A 20,408-nucleotide genomic window follows, 5' to 3' on the forward strand; every position below is an offset into this window, starting at 1 on the left:
TTCCAAATTGTCGACAGCTTTAGGAATCCCAAATTTTTATCCCAGGAAATCCCGCCATCCCAGACCCTCTGTGATGAAATTGCAGTATATTTTTAACAGAAAATCACTAATTTCACAAAAGATTTCCCACAGATTAATCAAGAAGAACTAGATGTAGTATATAAAGCCCTAAAGGAAAGACCAGGTACTACAACCTGGGAAAGCTTTGCCATGATCAGCGCAGACGAATCTTCCCAAGCCATCTCCAGGCTGAATTCAGGTTCCCCTTTCGACCCCTGTCCGCCGGCACTTCTAAAAGCTATAAAAGAGGAAGTCAATCCAATGATTAACTCCATTCTTAATTCCTCATTACAAACAGGAGATATTCCAACATGCTGGAAGGTTGCAGCGATCAGACCTCTCCAGAAAAAAGTTATCCAAGACCCTACAGTATTATCAAACCTATGGCCCATCTCGCTTCTTCCAGCGGTATGCAAACTCGCAGAGACCTGTATTAATAAACAGCTCACAGCATACCTGGAGGGAAATAATATTCTCCATCCAAATCAAGCTGGCTTCAGGTCTCACCATTCGACAGAATCTGCCCTTTTATTTTCTACGGAAACAATTAGAGATGCTTTGGATCAGGGCAAAAGAGCAGTCCTGATCCTGCTAGATCTATCTGCAGCTTTCGACACGGTGTCCCACGATATTCTAATACATCTCCTAAGGAGTGTGGGCATAGTGGGCACCGTGTTGAAATGGTTTAACAACTTCCTGATACAAAGAAAGCAGATTACCATGCTAGGGCACTATTGCTCTGAAGAAAAGGAAGTCAAGTCCGGAGTACCTCAGGGCTCTAGCCTGAGCCATATTTTATTTAATCTTTATATGGTCCCCCAGATTTAGCTTATTTCTTCCTTTACCATCAGCTCAATAGCATATGCCGATGACACTCAACTAGTCCTAATCCTAGATGAGGACTCGACAATTGCTGAATGCTCCTTAAGGGACTGCTTGAAGGAAACTTTTGAGTGGATGAACAATAATCATTTGAGATGCAATACTGCAAAAACAGAAATGTTACCTTTCGGTAAAAACAATCTGTTCTCCCCAAGACCTGTTGGCCGATTGAGGCAGAGGCCCCGCCTAGTACCATCAAGGCTTCACGAAACCTGCAAATCAAATTTGATGAGGCATTATCTTTTAAACAACAGGCAAGTGAAGTAGCAGGATCATGCTTCAATATAATAAAGGGCCTTAGAATTTGTTTTACCCTTCTTCCCTTATCAGCCAGACGAACTGTAGCAGTGGCCCTAGTTATATCCAGGTTGGATTATTGTAATAGTCTGTATGCGGGGGTAAACAAAGCAGCCCTGCACAGGCTGCAAATGGTCCAACACACTGCGGCAAGATTAGTGCTTAAATGGCCCAGAAAAACCACAGCCTCTGCAGCACTGGATACGCTTCACTGGCTCCCAATCCAAAATCAGGACCTTGTTTATAGGCCTTAAAATTACCTTTCGAGCCTTCCATAAACGAGGCCCACATATTTGTCCAAAAATTTCAATCGCTATTACCCCACCCGAGAATTGAGATCGTCAACAGCCAATCTGATGGTCGTTCCAAAGTTCAGACTCGCTACTAGAGGAGGAAAAACTTTGGCTGTCAGAGGAGCTAAAGCCTGGAACAAACTGCCCTATCAAATTTGTGAAATCGCCTGTGAAAGTAAATTTAAGAAATCCCTCAAAACGTGGATTTATAGCCTGGCAGACACAACCTGCAAAACACTTTTTTAGGACCTGAACGATGCTGTGAGAATAACAACTCTTACCATTTGGAGTACAGAAGTCAAAAGCGCCAAGATGCTCCTCGGAGCGATAGTGCGCTATAGAAATCCCTCATCACATTACATCACTTCTAAAAGTGCCATTTCTAAAATAGTAATAACAAATCCGCTTTCATCAATAAGCAGAATTTATTACTACTATTGCAAACATATCAAACATTGCCACGCTACCCCTTTCATATCAGAAATGACCACAGAAGCACATATCAGGGAATTCTGAATGCAAACCTATGAGAGGACAGCCTCACAGCTGTGAGAAACCAAATAGGCTGTTTGTCCTATCATGGCATGCCACACATCTAAGGCACATATCCTACCTTTTACCTGCACAGCATCCTGCTCATAGGGCTACCTAGGGCCTACCTTAGGGGTGACCTATGTGTAGTAAATGAAGAGTTTCACGCTTGCCAACCACTTTAAATGCCACATCACGGTGGCAGTGAACTGCACACATAGGCCCAGCAGAGGCCTGAGACAGGTTTGAAAGGCTACTTCAGTGGGTGGCCAAGCAGCGCTGCAGGCCCACTAGTAGCATTCGATTTACAGGGCCTGTGTATATAAGATACCACTGTATAAGTGACTTACTGGTAAATCAAATATGCCAAAGAGGTGTAGCCCAATCTTATAAAACGGTTACAAGAGAGAGCACATGCAATTTAACACTGATCAGCAGTGGTAAAATGCCCAGAGTCATAAAACCAAAAAAAAACAGGCCCGAAAAAATACAGGAAGAAGGCAAAAATATCTGGGATGATCCTCCAAAAGGGCCAGGTCCCTCAACCACATACTGAATATTGAGTGACAGTCAAGTATGTATGTAATCTTTCAAAACCTTCAAATGCATAGCATTTCTATTTTCATTGTCATCCTACAGCCAAATACCAGCAAATTTGATTTAAAAGAACTTGAGAAGTGTAATTTGCAAGGACCAGCCAGCTTCCTATCCATAGATTAATATATATTCAGCATTTACTGATACCATTATCATGTGACCCTGCTTGAGTACCTTGCCCTTTTTTGTGAATGTTTGCATCCTTAAAAGGAGGTTCTGTTGCCTTGACAAATAATGATGGAGCAGTTACTAAAGCATGGCAAAAAGACATTAAAGATTCGTGGCTTTCGGTTGCTACATAAATAAATGCAAAATTTGTAAAAAAGAAAAATGTAACTTGTGCTGCGGGTTCTCCTATCAGTGGATTATGAGCATTTTGCAAATAAATTGCCCTGGGAGAAAGAAATGCCTAGGAAAAATATGACAGGGAGAAAAGTAAGCATATATGTGAATATAACATAAAAAGTATAGCTGTGAAAAAAAATGAATATATTTGACCCAAAAAATTATACTGAGCGGCAAACCTCAAGAGGGCATCATCTAAGACCCTCAGTGACATTCTGTTGTGCTGTTTATTAAAGTATGCATGTAACCATGAACACTTAAGATAGTATAGAAAATCCTAATAATAAAAAACATTCATCAAACGTTTATTTCATAATGCTCACATGTTAAATGGTAACCACGAAACAATAAAATAATACTCAAGTGACAGATGCCATGAAAAATGTTATCTAAAAACAACACTTGATCTAGGCCGATCAATCAGTTCCTATAGAAGCCATCACCATATTGTAATCTTTCATTCACTGTGTAATTGATTTAAGATGGCTACACACGGTAACGTTTTGTAACCATTTTCTTGCTAGGTGCATTAAAAAGCATGGCTAAAAAGCTAAAGTGAGCTTAGTTATTTCAGCCACTTCCCCTTCCAATATGTTGTTTTTCTAGAAACAACATGCAAGTAGATCTAGTGGTTTGCCAAATCAGTTAGTTCATCTCTTTTGTAACAGTTAGGCTCACCATAAATGGTGTATATTTCAAAATAACATGCTCTCTTGGGCTGGCTTTTAGATCTGGTGTTGAATGTCTCAGTCTAAGCTGATAATTCAATTTAGTATTAACAAAGATGTTGTTTTGCATGCCAAATAATTGTGGCTGTTATAGAACACTAGAAATACCAGAGTCTTTATTTTTACTACTTCTTCGGGCAATCCTTGCACTTAACGTTTTATTGGGCTTACAAATTTGTTCATGGACCTTGCTGAGAATTTAGGTCCGGCTTGACAGCACAGCTGCCTACAATGCCCATTGTTACCAATGTTTTAAAGTACACACAGACAGGACTTTATCTCCACCCAATGAACTATCAGCTATATTCATCAAGCTCAATTGCGCTCGCAAAGGGCCAGATTCTGGGCCTTTAGGCCCATAGGAATTAAATGGGAGTTATTCCTTATTTGCGATTAGCAATTAGCTAATCGCAAATAAGGAATCAGTGGGAATCGCAATAAATATTGCGATTCCTACATGAATCCCGTTTTGCGAGTCTGTAATAGCGATTCCTTATGAATCGCTATTATAGACTCGCAAAACGGGTCTTTCATGAATCTAGCTGCAAATCTTTCTTTTGCAACTTGCTGTTTGGTCTATGCTCCTGCGTCCTAAGGAGTGCTTACATTGCAAGGTATGACAGACTCAAAAATTGACTGAATCCTCACACACTGAAATTTTTGCCTGATAGATGTATTGTATGCATACAATAACCATTTGTAGGTCTGACATTAGGCAAAACCTTTTGATTTTGTTAAAAGTATATATGTATAATACTTACTACCTCCCGCCCCCGCCTAACCGGTCGAACCCCTCCATGAGTCACTGGATTCACTGTGACCACCTAAGCGAGGCGTCATTTGTTCCCTGTACATTCTACTGTGATAACAGTCATATGCTCCCTGTACATTCTACTGCGATAACTTACTTTATGAGTAACATTTTGTACTCCACTATGTGATGCGTCTTGGGACATTGTATATACTAATTGGCTTAATGTATCCTACGAGTGATTCATGCTGTAAACCAATATGTATTGTACACCCGAAAGAAGTGATTGCAGTGCTTTACATGAGCACGCTCTGTGCTGCTCTAAAGGGATGTTGTAACCTACTTTACACGTTGGGACCGTTTCTGTATAACATTACCACACCAGACAACTGCAGCAGAGTCTTGGATTTTAAACACAGTCATGTGCCTGTTATGAAAGTATTCCTGAAGTTTTGTGATAGCAGCCTGTTCCTTCTACTGGCCGGAAAGGGAGGCTGTATAGTTACAAGAGCGGTGAATTTGAAAATTTCCGCTGCTGTGCATTGTTATTGTAGTTTCATTTCATCAAAGCTTGTCTTTGTCAGTAAGCGTGTTTGCTGACTGCATGGGATTTGTGCTGCTGTTCTTTTTTGGAGGGGGAACTATGATTTTGGTACACTTTTATGTGAAATAAAGTTGTCTTCTTCTTTGGTGTGAGTTCTCCACTTTTTTAACACCAAGCATTTAGCTTAGTAGGGTGGGACGTGCTGTACAAATAGACCACAATGTTTACATGAAGACTCAATTGCATCCACTACCTTATCCATTAGTCACAGCGAGATAGCATAGCCCAAAACTCAGATAACCTAAGCACCTAATTCATGAAGAGCCTGTGCACTCCTGGCCATTGCTCCACAGTCGTGATGGAGTATCCGCACTCGTGATGGAATCTCTGCAGTGAGAAATTGCAGTACGGAGTTTCCGCCATGAGTGCGGACACTCCGCCATGATTGCAGAGCCTCCACCACGATTGCAGAGGCTCTTTGCAAATCAGGCCCTGAGTCAGGCATGTGAATCGTAGACTGAAGGGCAGCCATTCTTTTCAACTAAGTGAAGGTAGTAACAGAGTATTAAAAAATAACACCCTAACAGAGCACTAAAATCGGATGATCCTGGCTTTATTTCAACTCCTAATTTATTGTTTCATGATTAAATGACAAAATATCAGTCAGTAAAATCGACCTGTACATGTGACCACTGCAGAATATTGACTACCAATATATCTCCAGGGTAGAGATTTAGAGAGATGTATACATTAACAATTCTTAACTCCATTTCAAGGTATGGTCACAATAAATTGGTAGTCCATATTGGTGTTTCAATGTAAGTGCAGGTCGATATGGAAAACTCAATATTTTAGTAGCACACATTTCTTTACTGCCAAAACATTTGCACACAGACTAATTGAGTTTGGGTGTCTGGTATTTGAAATGCGTACCACTTGTGGCATACCTATCAACTTTATCTCTTATACATACCATTTACTGACTGTTGTTATATATCAGTCTTTCTTGGTGTGTCTTTCTCAAATTTCAAATCAATCTTACCTCTCCGTCTCATATACTCTTCATACGTCTCAATTCTCACCTCATGTCTTCGTAACTAGGGGCCATATGTAGCTAATTACTATTTACCGATTCTAAAATACAGAATTTTACAGATTCAGTATTTCAGAATCGGTAAATGGTATTTAGTCTAAAAATTCGGTAAATATTACCGATTCGGTAATATTCGGTATTACCAAATCGGTATTTACCGCTTCGGTAATTCCCATTCATTCCTATGGGCCTGGAGGTCTATAGGGATGAATGGGAAGCCATTCACTATTACAGATCCGGTAAATACCGAATCGTTAATAGCGGAAACACATTCAAGGGTGGCAGGGTGTCACATTGACACCCTTTTGCACCCCTGAATCGTGCATGTGTGCACGAGGAAACTGCTGCCAGCACTTATACTGCTATCCTGTTATTGTGCACTGATCGAACGCGAGCAAAATTGTTTTTAAATTTGAAACCTAATTACTGTTTTTAAAACTTGCACAACTTCACTTACCTAGCCCGACTCCTTGGTCTGCCGCGGGAAGTCCCGTTTGTGCAGAGGGAGTGCAGGGAGACACCAGGCTCGAAAGAGCAAGTCACCATCTTGGGAGTAGTGGGGGACGCGCACTAACTGCTGACACTTCCGGGGAGAGCCTACAAGTGGTATTGCTCGGCCAGACCGGCAGCGAGAGGTAACGCGCTCACTGCTAGCGTCAAGACTATAGCTCACAGCATGATTAAGATGCTAAATTGTGCCTGAGGAAACTGCTGCCAGCACTTATACTGCTATCCTGTTATTCTGCGCTGATCGAACGCGAGCAAAATTGTTTTTAAATTTGAAACCTAATTACTGTTTTTAAAACTTGCACAACTTCACTTTCCTAGCCAGACTCCTCGGTCTGCCGCGGGAAGTCCCGTTTGTGCAGAGGGAGTGCAGGGAGACACCAGGCTCGAAAGAGCAAGTCGCCATCTTGGGAGTGGTGGGGAACGCGCTCTAGCTGTGTACACTTCCGGGGAGAGCCTACAAGTTCCAATGCTCTACCGAACGCGCAGCCCGTCTGCGCCCGTCCGCGCCCACGACGCGCCTAGCGCCAGAACCCCTGCCTATTTCCACAGAATCAGGTTAACCCGGGATGACCTCTTGCCCCTTAATACGCGGAAATGCCTTACCCCTACCACACTTCTGGATAACAACACCATCAACCCTAACGCTTGTATATCTTGTGGTCTGAGTATCTCCTTTCTACCACTACATTTGGCCAATTGCCACCAAAACGACCCCCATCCAGACAGCCTGAGAACTACTACCTATCCTGAGCACGGGAATCAGCCAGGCAGGGGAGTACAAACAGATAAGCCCAAGCACAATAGAGGGAACTCACTAAAATGTGTTCTGCTAAACAGTAGATCTATGCCCAAGCATAAACATGGACTAGAATCCCTGATATCGGATAACAACTTAGACCTAGTATTCCTCACTGAAACCTGGGCATCCACCACTTCGGGGCCTGATTGGAACACAGCAGTTCCCACAGGATACTCAGTGGCACAAGTAGATAGGACGGGAGCAGTGGGTGGGGGCATTGCACTAATATACCGTTCACACTACAAAGTTAAATCCTCATCAGAAGCCACACTGGAGGCAGAGGCAATGTCCTTTAACATTAAAAGCAATAATCAAGCTCCTATCACAGGCCTATTAATATACAGGCCACCGGGGACGAAAGGTCCTTTTATCAAAGCAATCCAACCCTTTCTGGAATCGTGCCTAGACACTCCTACCTACACAGTCCTAGGTGATTTTAACTTCCATTTGGAAGATAATACGGACTCCGACACTGTGGCTCTGGCTGACAATTTCCACAGTTTTGGGCTGAAACAGTTAATCGCCAAACCCACCCACCAAGCCGGCCACACTCTGGACGGCATTTTTACTAACAATGATAGTATAAGAGTGCCATCGGTCTTACCAGTTCCATGGTCAGATCATACGGCTATCCACTTTACAATAAAACATACACCACAATCCTGCAGTCGCAGGATTCGCTCCATACTTGCCGTTACTAGGCCATGAAAATGTATTCAGAAGGAAGGTTTAGCCAAAATCCGGTCAAACAATCCCCCCTCATTTAGCGACAGCAATGACGGGGCAAATAAACTCAACCACTGGATACATGAGGCAGTAAGAGAACTAGCCCCTGAAGAGAGAAAGAAACCTTAGAAACAATCAGCTACCTCACCTTGGTACACACCGGAAGTTAAGCAATTAAAAATTAATTGCAGACATAAAGAACGGATTTGGAGATCTGATTATAGCTCATCCCACAGAAAGGAGTATACAAAAGCCCCAAATGAGTACAAAATAATGATAATACAAGCCAAATCGACCTACTTCACGCTAAAAAATTCACGAGGCAGAAAACTCCTCCAAGGAGCTATTCAAAACTGTGTCAAGCTTACTCAAATGTCCGAGGGACACAGTATTTGTCCGAGACCAACACTTTGTAGATAAGATGGCCTTGTTCTTCCAACAAAAGGTCCATGATGTCTATAATGAGCTTCATGAGATATCCGACTAAGGTAGTACCGTCATTAGGGAACAATCAGAAGTCCCCCAAAACTGCTTATGCCTATTTCCACACTTTGAGGAAGATCAGATCTCCAAGATGATTGCACAAGCCAAGTCGGGATCACCTCTAGACCCCTGTCCCCCCTACATATTTCAGCTGGCCCCAGAAATAATTAGTAAAACCTTAACCCGGCTACTTAACGTGACAATTAAATCCGGTGTCTTCCCACAACAATGGAAAAAGGCTGGTATCAGACCTATCCTGAAAAAGGATTCCTTAGATCCAGGGGAGACAAAAAATTATCGTCCTATATCTTGTCTCCCTCTACCAACTAAAATACTAGAAAAACCCTTAAACCAGGAACTAATGGAATTTGTTAACCTAAACAATATCCTTGACAATACTCAACACGGTTTTAGGTCCTGTCACTCTACTGAGACAGCCCTAACAATTGCCACAGAGGAAGCCCGTAGAACCATGGACAAGGGAGGAAGAGCAGTACTGATACTGCTGGATTTAACAGCAGCATTCGATACTGTCAACCATGGGGTCCTGATCAGTAGGCTAGAATCAGTAGGAGTCAGAGACACTGCCCTGACCCTACTAAAGTCTTTTCTTGAAAATAGAATTCAACAAATCTGTTGGGAAGGTCTGAAGTCGGAAGAATTCTCCCTTCGGTGTGGGGTCCCACAGGGCTCAGCACTCTCCCCCACCCTTTTTAATCTTTATGTGACCCCGCTAGCCTCACTAATAAAAGCACATGGCCTGAAATTGGTGTCTTATGCTGACGCCACTCAATTGATGGTGTCACTTACACAAACAATAGAAGTCACTGTTTAGAAACTGTCTCTTAAGCATAAAGAGTTGGATGAATCAGAACTTCCTAAAACTAAACACCGAAAAAACGGAGGTGATTGAGTTCGGAGACAAATACCTCCATCTGGAGCCAACTTTGGTGGCCTCCAGAGGCAGGTACCTGTCCTGTGCCTACATAAAAAGTCAGAAACTTAGGTTTCTGGTTAGATAAAGACCTTACTCTCATCGCACAAGTGAATCAAGTGACATCTGCATGCTTCTTCACCATTAAAACCCTCAGAAAAATATTGCCCCTGATCCCTCCCACACTAAGGAAAACAGTGGTCGGTGCTCTAGTTCTCTCCCGCATCGACTACTGCAACGCTTTATACTTGGGAATGGGTGAAAGGCAACTTACTAAATTACAGTCACTGCAAAATGCCGCGGCAAGAGTACTGCTGGACCTCCCAAAGCGCCATCCAACTACTAAAGCCATACGCCAACTCCATTAGCTTCCAGTCTGGTAGAGAGTACAGTTCAAAGCCCTCTGCCTAGTTCACAAAACAGTAGTTGGAGGAGGAGCCGAGACCTGAAAGCTCTCTTTCCGCGTTACATCCCTAGCCGAACTCTAAGATCTGCTGGCTTGGGCCTAATTACCATTGCGAGAATAAGGAGAGTACGCTGGGGAGGCAAGTCTTTCTCCCACCAGGCAGCTAAGCTATGGAACACCTTACCCACTAAGCTCCGCCTACAATCTAATAAGAGCAGTTTCAGAAAGGCATTGAAGACCTGGCTGTTGACTACACCCTAGTCATCCAGCAGCAGCCTTACCCTCTCTTGCAACGCCAAGACGATACGGCATAAGTGCGCTTAATAAATACTTCAGTCAGTCAGTCAGTCAGTCACTACATGCCCTAAGGGCATGTATGTCTGCCACATGGCACTGTTAGAAAAAACACAGAATTGCTTTTTCAAAGGTTTTCGATATTTACCACCAACTTGTAGTTGGTGGTAAATAACGAAGTACTCTTAAACGTGCTTCCTGCATAACCGATTCGGTAAATAATGATTCGGTAAATACAGAATCGTTAAATACCGATTCTGTATTTACCGAATCATCACCTACATTGGAAATGGCTCAATACCGGTCGGTAAGCCTGAAATTTACCAAATTTCGGGATTACCGACCGGTAATGAGCCACCTACATTGGACCCGAGATCTTCTATACCGATTCTGCTCTTCTAAGGCCTATTTTGTTTCAGTACTTTTCAGACATCAGTCTTACCTCCTACTCATGTGCCGCTGTCAATGTTACATTTTCATTATTTTTCTCCTTTCCTCAAACAATAGAAGACTGCATCCTGGCCCAAGTATTTCACACTCACTCATCAACATTAAACATATTCTTTCATCACTTGCTTTCCCTTTTTGTTAATTTCAAGGCATGCTGTTTCAATCTTATGTGAATGATATATAAGTGCTAAAAACTAATATGGGGGAAATATTCAGATGATTCCATTTTCCCTTTTGTGGCACGACTCTTAAAAGTTAAGTGAGCACTTATATAGAGAAAGGTTTATCATGTGAATCAAAATTAGCAGTCACCCCCCCTCTCTAAGGACACTGCCCATTTAACTGAAAATTGAGGAATTTTGCATTAAAGTAAATTGGGTGTTGTTGGTCCATAGTGTCTGCAGTACTTGCATTTAATCGTGATGTGGTTAGCCATATGTAATAAAACATTTATGGTTATTTGGTTACAGACAAAAATATTGTTTCATTCATCATCGTTCCAAAATCAGGAAAATGTTTATAACAAATTAAGAGTTAGCTTAGCGAGGTAATGCCCGCATACATCCTGATTTTCAGTTAAAATAATACAGGCCAAACGTGAATCTATATCACAGTCATAAGGCGCCAGGTATTTAATATATGGCTTTTTATGGGACTGCCTTAATGGTGCACTGCGCCATTCAATTTCTCTTCAAATCCTCAATATATTCTTTCTCTTTCTTACTATGTCTAACTCTATGCCTGTCAGTATTTTCTTTCTCTTTCTCACTCCCTCTCACTCTTTCTGTGTCACTCTCTCTCTTACTCTTTTGTATCTGCCTCTCAGTATATTTGTTTCAATCTATCACTCACAGTCACTCTCAATCTACTTTTCATTCTCACCCAAATCTCCTTTTTACTTCATTTAATTTATTTGCCTTTTGAATGAATCCTTCCTCCATCAAATACCATGAAAGTTCCCATTATCCCTTCCACATCCTTTTTCCTTTGCTAACTCTACTGCACTTTGTCTCCCTCCATCTGCCTCATACTTTGTCGCCCTCATTCTGTGGTTCCTGTCTCTTTTCACACAGTAGTGGTACTTAGTAGGTATAACATTCACTTGGGGTTTGATAAAGAGCATGTTTTCCCTTGAAATGCATTCCTCAATGTTGAGAATTGTGTATACATCCTTTAACACTTAAGGACTGCTAGGTGTGCAGATGTGAGGCACAGATAATGGATGGAATGTGGCACAATGGAAAAACATTCACCCCCAGTCACAGATCTGGGTTTAATCCATCGTTATTTTGCTCATCAAGCCACCCCAGTTCAGACATGGCCATATGCAAATCCGCCTTGACCCTGTGCCTCATGGGAACAGTCCAGCCCGAACTGCCAAGCCATGTCTTCCCTGGACCAGAATCAAGCATCCTAGTAGCGGTTTCTGGCTATCAGCAGTCTTCAGCCAGGATAGCTTGACTCCAGTGGCTTAGTGAGCAAGGTACCCACGTCTGGGTATACCCTTCCCACATAGGGTGAACAGCAAAACACACAAGATAATGGACGGAATGTTGCACAATAGCAAAACATTCACCCCCAGTCACAGATCTGGATTTAATCCATTGTTATTTTGCTCACCAAGCCACCCCAGTGAGGCACATACATCTATTCCACAAATAAGTATCATCGTAGAACAACACTTTCCAATACAGGGAGTTTTGAAGAAGTTATATAAAAAAAACACAACTGAAGATAAATGTTTCACATGGACATTTTGACTTGCACAAGAAGACATCAGCAGGGTACAGAGAGGGCCATAGTTATAAAGTAGTTCTTCTTGCAGCTAAATGCAAGCACTGTAGTGGAGGCGGAGGGATACACCAAAACATACAATACTATTAGGAGGAAGATTGTTTCTCCTGTAGCTGAACGAAGATGTGACTACAAATGTCTCCATCCAATGGCTGAAAGACGCTGGTCACAGAAAGCCAGTGGTTGAAAGGGGTGGACCCAAAGCTTTCTCTATGTATTTTGTTAGGAATAGGTTTGTTTGACAGCTGTGCTGTCAAATACCGCACATAAAAGCCTTTAAATGCATTTGACAGTTCTGCTCACGAAAAGAGTGCCATGACAGCTCGTATGGAAGCGCTGGTGGTGATTGCTGTGAACTGTGCTTTTTTCGGTTGTCAACCAGAGCAGGACCGCATGAAGCCAGGCCTGGCAAGTTAACACATCCACAGGGCTGGTCCCTCTGATCAGAGAACTCTTAACATGAGTCTCAGGCTGAAAATAAGCATTTCCCGTCTCGAACTGAATGATTACGTATTAAAGGGTTTCCTTAAAACCAGATGTGCATGTAAACTAAACAAAAAACTGAAACGGAATCCGGAAGTAGTGCAGCTCAAACACAGATAGGAAACTCCAGGCATCCAGAGAGACGTGGCCTGCTTTGTGTCTCCAAGCTGCTAAGCGTTGCTGATATGACATCACCTTCTAGACTTGACAGCATCCACTTTCTCACCCATTCGATTTTGCTAAGAAGAACAGTTTTTAGAAAACACATCTGTATTTATAGTAAACTAAATCTTTGGTCTTGAGTTCGCCCTTACTGTTTCTCCGATCATACCCACCAATGTCTGCCAAGATATTAACACTATTACCTTTCGAACTCAGGTCTGGAATCCTTGATCCCAGGGGCGTGGTGTGCGTGGGTTTTATGTTTCATGTAGAGACATGTAACACATTCACCCAAATATTCTGTTCCACCACTTAGTGTGACATTTGTTGCAAATGCATGAATTGTGTGCGGATCTAATGGCAGTAAAAACAATCTGTTGATAGTTCGGTTACCAAAGTATCATTGGCGGACATTCTGTCATTGTAAATGTTTTCCAGAAGCTTTGTGGTCAACATGGAAATACAAGACACCAATCGGAGAAGCACAAGGGTTCCAAAGAATGTGATTAGTTGCATGTTTGACCTTAGGAGATATCTCTGCAATTAGCACCCATTCCTCAAAATGGAGCTAGAAATATGTGCTAGCTGATTGGCCACATCCGCACCCACAGCCAAATGCAAACAGAGTGCAATTGGAATAGCACCCCTAATAGTGCCTGGCTTAGAACACAGATGGTATGAGCTAGAGAGGGTCAGATTGAGCTTTCGGAACACGGAAAGGAAAACACTGCACAGACAGCCCACAATGACTTCATACACCTTTGGAGGAGACAGTGTGGAACTTTTGTGATTAAGGGCTGTTAAAGAAGTGTGGTTTGCAGACAGGAACAGTTGTGCAACCAGGAGAGGCCCTTCCAAGTAATGTGGCTTGAATGTGAATGCAAAGTGTTCTAGATACCCAAATATTAAAGAAACATGTCTAGAATTCAATATTATTTGAAACATGGTGTTTCTGAATCGCTGTGTTTGCCCATCCTAGAACATTGGACTCTTTGTGTAACTCGCTGATATATATCTTCATTGGAGATGAAGACATTCTATGCCAAAAAAACAAGTATTTTCCTATCAGTGCAATTGCAGTATGACTGGTGTCTGGGTTCATACACATATGTGGTGGTGCATTGAATATCATATGACAACTAACGCTGAGATGCTTCTTCTTTACTTGAAACATCTGCTTTCGAGCTTTTGTTAATATCAGTTATACATATATGCAGTCAACACAATAATAAATATATTTCAATTTCATCAAATTGACCATCACTGCACTGGCAAAGTCTATTGGGAAATATGATGTAACTTGTAGTTCAACTTTAAGGATTTGCTGCAAGATATGTAGAGTGAAAGTTGTGGCAGGCTACAGGGCATGGCTTCTGTGCACCATAATGATCCAGTGTTAGACCTGGCATCTTATAGCATGGTCTCCCCTGACCTTTTTTGCTGATGACCTCATGTTTGGACTTTGTTCGACTGGGTTGGGACTTTGAGCGCATTTGACACTGCCATTCAGTGCCAAAGCACTGTGCTTGTCATATACATACTGGTGATTGGTGTATACATGATTGGCTGATTCGAGTTAGCTTCATGTCCTTTGTGTAGGGGTAAGAAATATATCTAAGGCATGTACCACAAATGCTCCTCTGTGGGCCTGCAGCACTGGTTGTGCCATCCACGGAGGTAGCTCATCCATCGCGCCACAGGTTTGCCCTGGTGGGGCCTGTTAGTGCAGGTTACTGTTACTTGGCTTGGCATTTACAAAGCTACATGCCAAGGTTCTGTATGTCTCTTGCTATACCGGAGTTCTCCCTGGGGACAGGGTGTGGTATTGGGAAGAGGTAGGCCATGTGCACATGTGCGTTACATGCCAGGGTCATAAATGGCACCGGATGGTGTGTGCGGTACGACAGAGCCTACTTCCTGAATTGGGTTAGCATGGGGGAATGTAGGGAAAGGCTATTGAACAGTATTTCCTACGTGAAGAATAGTAGAAGTATAGTGTTTGATATTGATAAGTTCATAATGGGGAAGACTCTCTGGTAGTGCGAGTGTATCTGACATTATTATGTGAAAATGTAATTTTGGAAAAGTGAGCATTTTGTAGGTCAGGGTTTCTTGTGCCTGTCTGTCTGTCTCCAATTTACATCTGGGTACTGGGTGTATACAGCTACATCTGTGCATTTCTGATAGAGCACCATAAACTAAAGGCTCAAGGGAAACTGCAGACCTCTGACACTGAGGGGCCTTTCTGGGACGGTCAGGTGGGGGTGGAATTGGCACCTGCATTACAACCGGCAGGGTATTGGCCCCACAAAAGATAGTGATCATAATCTCACGGGGTTGGATGGCAGACAGGACAAAATTGAAAGAAGGTCTGTGCATTTCAAAGGTAGCCTTCTGAACTGATCACATCTTCGAACGTCATTGTGGGTATAACTACTGGGGCTCTGAACTAAGAAGTTAGAGATGCTTTTGCATTTAAAACCATACTGCGCTGGTTTGATGCTGGGACATAGGCACGAGGAATCATTAGGGCAGGAGGGAATACTAGTGTATTATTCGCAGACTTGTCGTGGCCTGGAGCTTGTTGTGCTCAAGCAAGGGGACTATTTTTGGGTGGATTTAGCCTGGACGTTGCTGGCCTGCAGCTATGTGCCAACTGTTGTCATGGTCCAGGTCGCTAAGTACTCTTCAAAGTATGGCTGACCTCCTGTCCACAAGATGCCAGGAACACAAAAGATCTTCTATTTCCACGAGATTGTAAGAACCGTGCAGGGTGTTGTAGAAATGAGTGGAAGTGATCGTTTTTCAAGACAAGGACCGTACTGACGTAAACCATCTTCACAATGGGCAGTGGAGTATGTTCGTAAAGATCAGCTACCCACCTGAGGTGCTGGGACTTGAGGAGTCTGAGGAGTACAGGGGAAGCTTGCAGAGTCCGAGGGACCCGGGCCTGCAACCAGGGTATCTGTGCTAGCTTGCACTCCATAGTGTGTGGTGTCCAAGAGATATCGGGGGACCTGAGCTGGGAACTAAGACTGTCTTCGACCTCCAGATCTTGAGGACGACAGTGCCTGACATCGCAGCCTCCATCCGAGGTAGCTGGCTCCCTTTCCCTGGACCCACATGCAAGGTAATTTGTTGTGGAGAACATCGTGAGAGGGCCCAGGGGGTTTGATTGTGCCTTTTGGGCACCTTCAGCTGGCTGTCTGGAGCTACGGCAGCTCGCACCATCACTTGAGGGGAAACATTTCTCCAGACTCAGAAGCATGCCAGCTTCCTGGGTGACAACCTTTTGTCTACGGGGGTTAGCTATCCCGCTCTCATGCAGGTGCCGCTGGGTGCCTGGAGGTCTAATCTGGAGGGATGAAACTAAGTAACAGTTTCTTTCCGTTGTAGGTGGTTCAGAAAACGTATTCAATGTGGCGCCAGCAGGAGCAACGTGTACCGTTGGCTGGTGTTGTTGAGGGACTGGGGTTGGGTCACGAGGCGTAGTCAAAGACCTGTGATTGCTTAACCATTTCAACTGTTGGGGGGTATGCGATATTGGGGAATGTTGTGTTGGATGAATTCCTCCGATTAGAGCATGTATGTTCATGCTGTTTTGCTGCTAATGGGAAAGTTCAACTATTGCATGTAACTGTAAAGTGTTTATACAATGTGTATCTCTCTTTGATTTCAATGTGTGTATAATACAAAGACCAGTGTTTTATACATACAGTGTGGACTATTTTTGTTGTATACTTAGTGTGTTCTAAGGGCGGTGTTGTGCCAATACTTTACACTTGGACCCTGAAGATAAGCCTGACTGCTAGGTGACAGTGCTAATCAAAGGGGAGTAAGAGGTTATCGGACATGGGCATCATACTCATCCCCTCTAGGATGGTGGATTGTGGCTGGTTTCGATGTGTACCAGCCAGCTGGAAACCGCTGGGTCTAACATCCACTTACACAGAAGTGTTGAAAAATTGGAGTTTTGAGAATAGGTTGTATGGTAGTGCCAATGAGAACATGTGGCACCAGGTCATCATGGATATCTTGCTGGACATTGATGGCTGTTGTCCTTTATAAGCCAATTAATGGTTACTCTTTGTTGTTCTGTCAGTTTCAGGGCAAATGCTATTATAAGATCTCCCTTATTTAAGATGGCTGAAATGTCACACAAATGACCTAGTGGCTGCCATGCCAAACATCTGAAATGAAAGTTCATCATCCAGTTCAGCTTTCTCAAACAAACAAGACTCGCTATTTGCATTTTTCAATGTGCTTGTTCTTAGTCAGTCTTCTTGTCGCTAAGCCATGATGAGGCTTCAGATATCCAGCTTCTCCAAGCAGGTCTGAATTCAATTGTGTGCATGCCAATGAAATTACGCTACACGTGCTCTCTGTGCTGGAATGCACGAGTTCACTTTGGATGTACGAGTGACACGTGCTCTCTGTGCGTGAATGCTGGGGTTCTCTTTAGATGTACGAGTGATTTCAGTAAAACCGTGAGGGCTCTGAACTGAACCATGAGGGCTCTGGACTGATCCCCAAGGGGTTTCTGAAGAACAATGAGGTTTCAAAACTGCCGTCCAACTGCTCTATCAGGACCCACTAGAGCTTATAGCTAAAGAATGAGTAATACGTAAGTGAACATGGATTCTTAACTGAAATTTAATACCAAAAACATACTTGGGTTACGAATCCCCCCTGGACCATGACAGCCGTCCCCACCTGAGATGTTTGTCATTTCTTTTTGATATACACGTTCTTTTAAAACCCATCCCCAACACCACAAGCATGCTAAAAATATATTATTTCTATAGCGGTAGCCAAATGGACCTGTATATATTTTTGCTGAACCAATTCATCCGACCACAATTAAGTACATATTAGCTGTTCTATTATATATAAGTCTGAGAGAGCTCAAAAAGCAAAGCACTGGCCCTAAAGGGCTTTAAAAGGTATTTCCCATGTGGGCAAAAGCCATGAACCTCTGTTTCTTAAATAAGTCAAAAGGTTGCACTGTCTTGAAGGGCTTCCCTACCACTTCAGGTTTTCATCCAAGAAAATTAGTGCTACACAGCACTGTAGTATATTACTCTACCTACAAGGTTGTAAAATGACAAAGTGGCATAATTGGGGTCTCTCAAATCCCAAGGAATGTTCTTGGTGGTTTCTAGAGCCCAAATGAAGGTTAGTATCAATTACTGTTAAATTGTCTGATGCCTAATTTGTAGGGCTGATTTTAAACCAAACCTTTTGATTTTACTAAAATGATATGTATATTATATAATATATGAGCTTTCAGGAAGCCCTCTTCAGCATTGGTTTGTTACTGTGCTACGTTTTCTCCCACTTATGACAGCATACAGCTTGTGGCAAAGGTTCAGCTCTCTACAGGCATTGACTGGCTTCTTTTTGAGTGATGGTATTCTGCACTTTAGCAAGGAGCACTTCCAAACACAATTGCCAGAGACTACTATGGCAAAGGGTGCTTTCAAAGAACAAATATTTTCGATATATTTTCTTTAATATAGTCAAGCAAAAAAACGTTTTGCAACAACCATGGCAAAAAAACAAGGATTGACAAAGCCAAAATGCTAGGAGTCAATGCCAGACCTATTGCCTTTGGGAATGCTTGTTAAATGCTTTTTATGCTTGTTGATTTTACAAAGGGGTTCAACGAACGAGAGAAATGTGGCATCTGAAAGGCAACTTCTGAAAATAGGATAGCGATCCTTGTCAAACTACATTTTCAGGTAAAAAAGAACAAATGTATGATTGTTAGACAACAGGATAATTGATCCCTGAAGAACTGAAGAAAGCCTAAGGAGTGCACATTCCTGCAAAGCTAAGTGGCACTTTATAATAGAAAGGTGCACAAATGGTAACTTTCCGGTGCTAAATGTTATTGCACCCAAGTTAACATTGTCACAGCACCAAAACTGCTCTCAGCTGCCAAGAGCAAAAATACAGGATAATGTATATATATTTGGAGTTACGAGAGTGAAACAGCACAAACAACTCTAGGATCTGATGCACACTCACTCGTCTCACTCTAGACTGGCCAAATTGGACTACATCTGGATCTCGATTGCTCACTAACACGCAACTCAAAACTTTGCTGTAATAGAAGCACTCTATGTGGTGTCAATCTTCAATAATGATGCTATCCCTAATATGCGGGACATAGACAATACATCAAAGATCACTGAATCACAAAATTGTTCTCATGACCAAAAAGAAATAACAACTGATAAAGTTATGCAGCTTATTAAAAAAATGTGATCCGGAGAAGCTCCCGGCCCAAATTACTACTACTACTACAGTGTACAGAGGGACAGCACGTAAATGGACAGCAATTATGGCGCCTCTATTCTTGGAGTATAGGTCTGAAAGTACCATACCCGTGTCCTGGAGGGGGTCTCTCTTAGTCTCAGTACACAAAAAAGGTTATCGATCTAACTCAGATCGAATGATCGCACTTTTAGATGTAGACAGGGAAGTGATATGCCAGAACGGGAAACATCCTTTACAATGCAACTTTTACCACGCAGTGCCTTTACGACGCAACTTTTACAACGCAAACCATTACAACGCATTGCGCTGGGGGGCGCTCTAGGATAGGGAATAGATTTAATTTACTATCCAACACCTTCCCTACTATCCACGGGGACTGGAGTTGGAATAGTAAATTAAACTATTCAACATCCAGCACCCCAAAGCGCTATGCGTTGTAAAGGCATGCGTTGTAAAAACCGTGTTGTAAAGGCATGCGTGGTAAAAGCATGCGTTGTAATGTCATACATCCGCCAGAACATTACTACAAGAATTGACAGCTTGGGTAGAAGTGCACAAATTGATCCCTCACACACAAAAAAGGCTTTCAAAAGGGATCGCACACTGAAGATACCCTGATCTGTATATCCCAATTGATTGAGACAACGCTTGCAAAACAAGGAAGGGCTTTGTATTTAGCTTACATCGACTTCCAAACAGCTTTTGACAGTGTGGCCCCCGAGACTGTCGATAAAATTAAAGAACTGAGGCATTGATAACATTACTAAAAGCACTAGTTGCCTTATATTCGGAAACTTGGATTAAGATCAGAGTCACCTCTGGCTGGTCTACTACCAAGAAAATAAAAACCAACAAAGATAAAAACAAGGATGTATATTGGCCCCAATGCTCTTTCACCTGTATTTGACAGACTTACCGGACTACCTGCCTGAAGTCCGAGCTTTTCCTCCTAAATTTGCCAGAA

General features: G+C 42.6%; 1 protein-coding gene across 1 annotated transcript in view; it reads right to left on the reverse strand.

The window, feature by feature from the left end:
- Positions 1-20,408, reverse strand: part of ITGA8 (integrin subunit alpha 8) — a 713,969-nt gene that overhangs the window by 580,316 nt on the left and 113,245 nt on the right. The window lies entirely within an intron of this gene.

This window comes from Lissotriton helveticus, chromosome 10 (genome assembly GCF_964261635.1).
Source record: "Lissotriton helveticus chromosome 10, aLisHel1.1, whole genome shotgun sequence".
Classification (NCBI taxonomy): domain Eukaryota; kingdom Metazoa; phylum Chordata; class Amphibia; order Caudata; family Salamandridae; genus Lissotriton; species Lissotriton helveticus.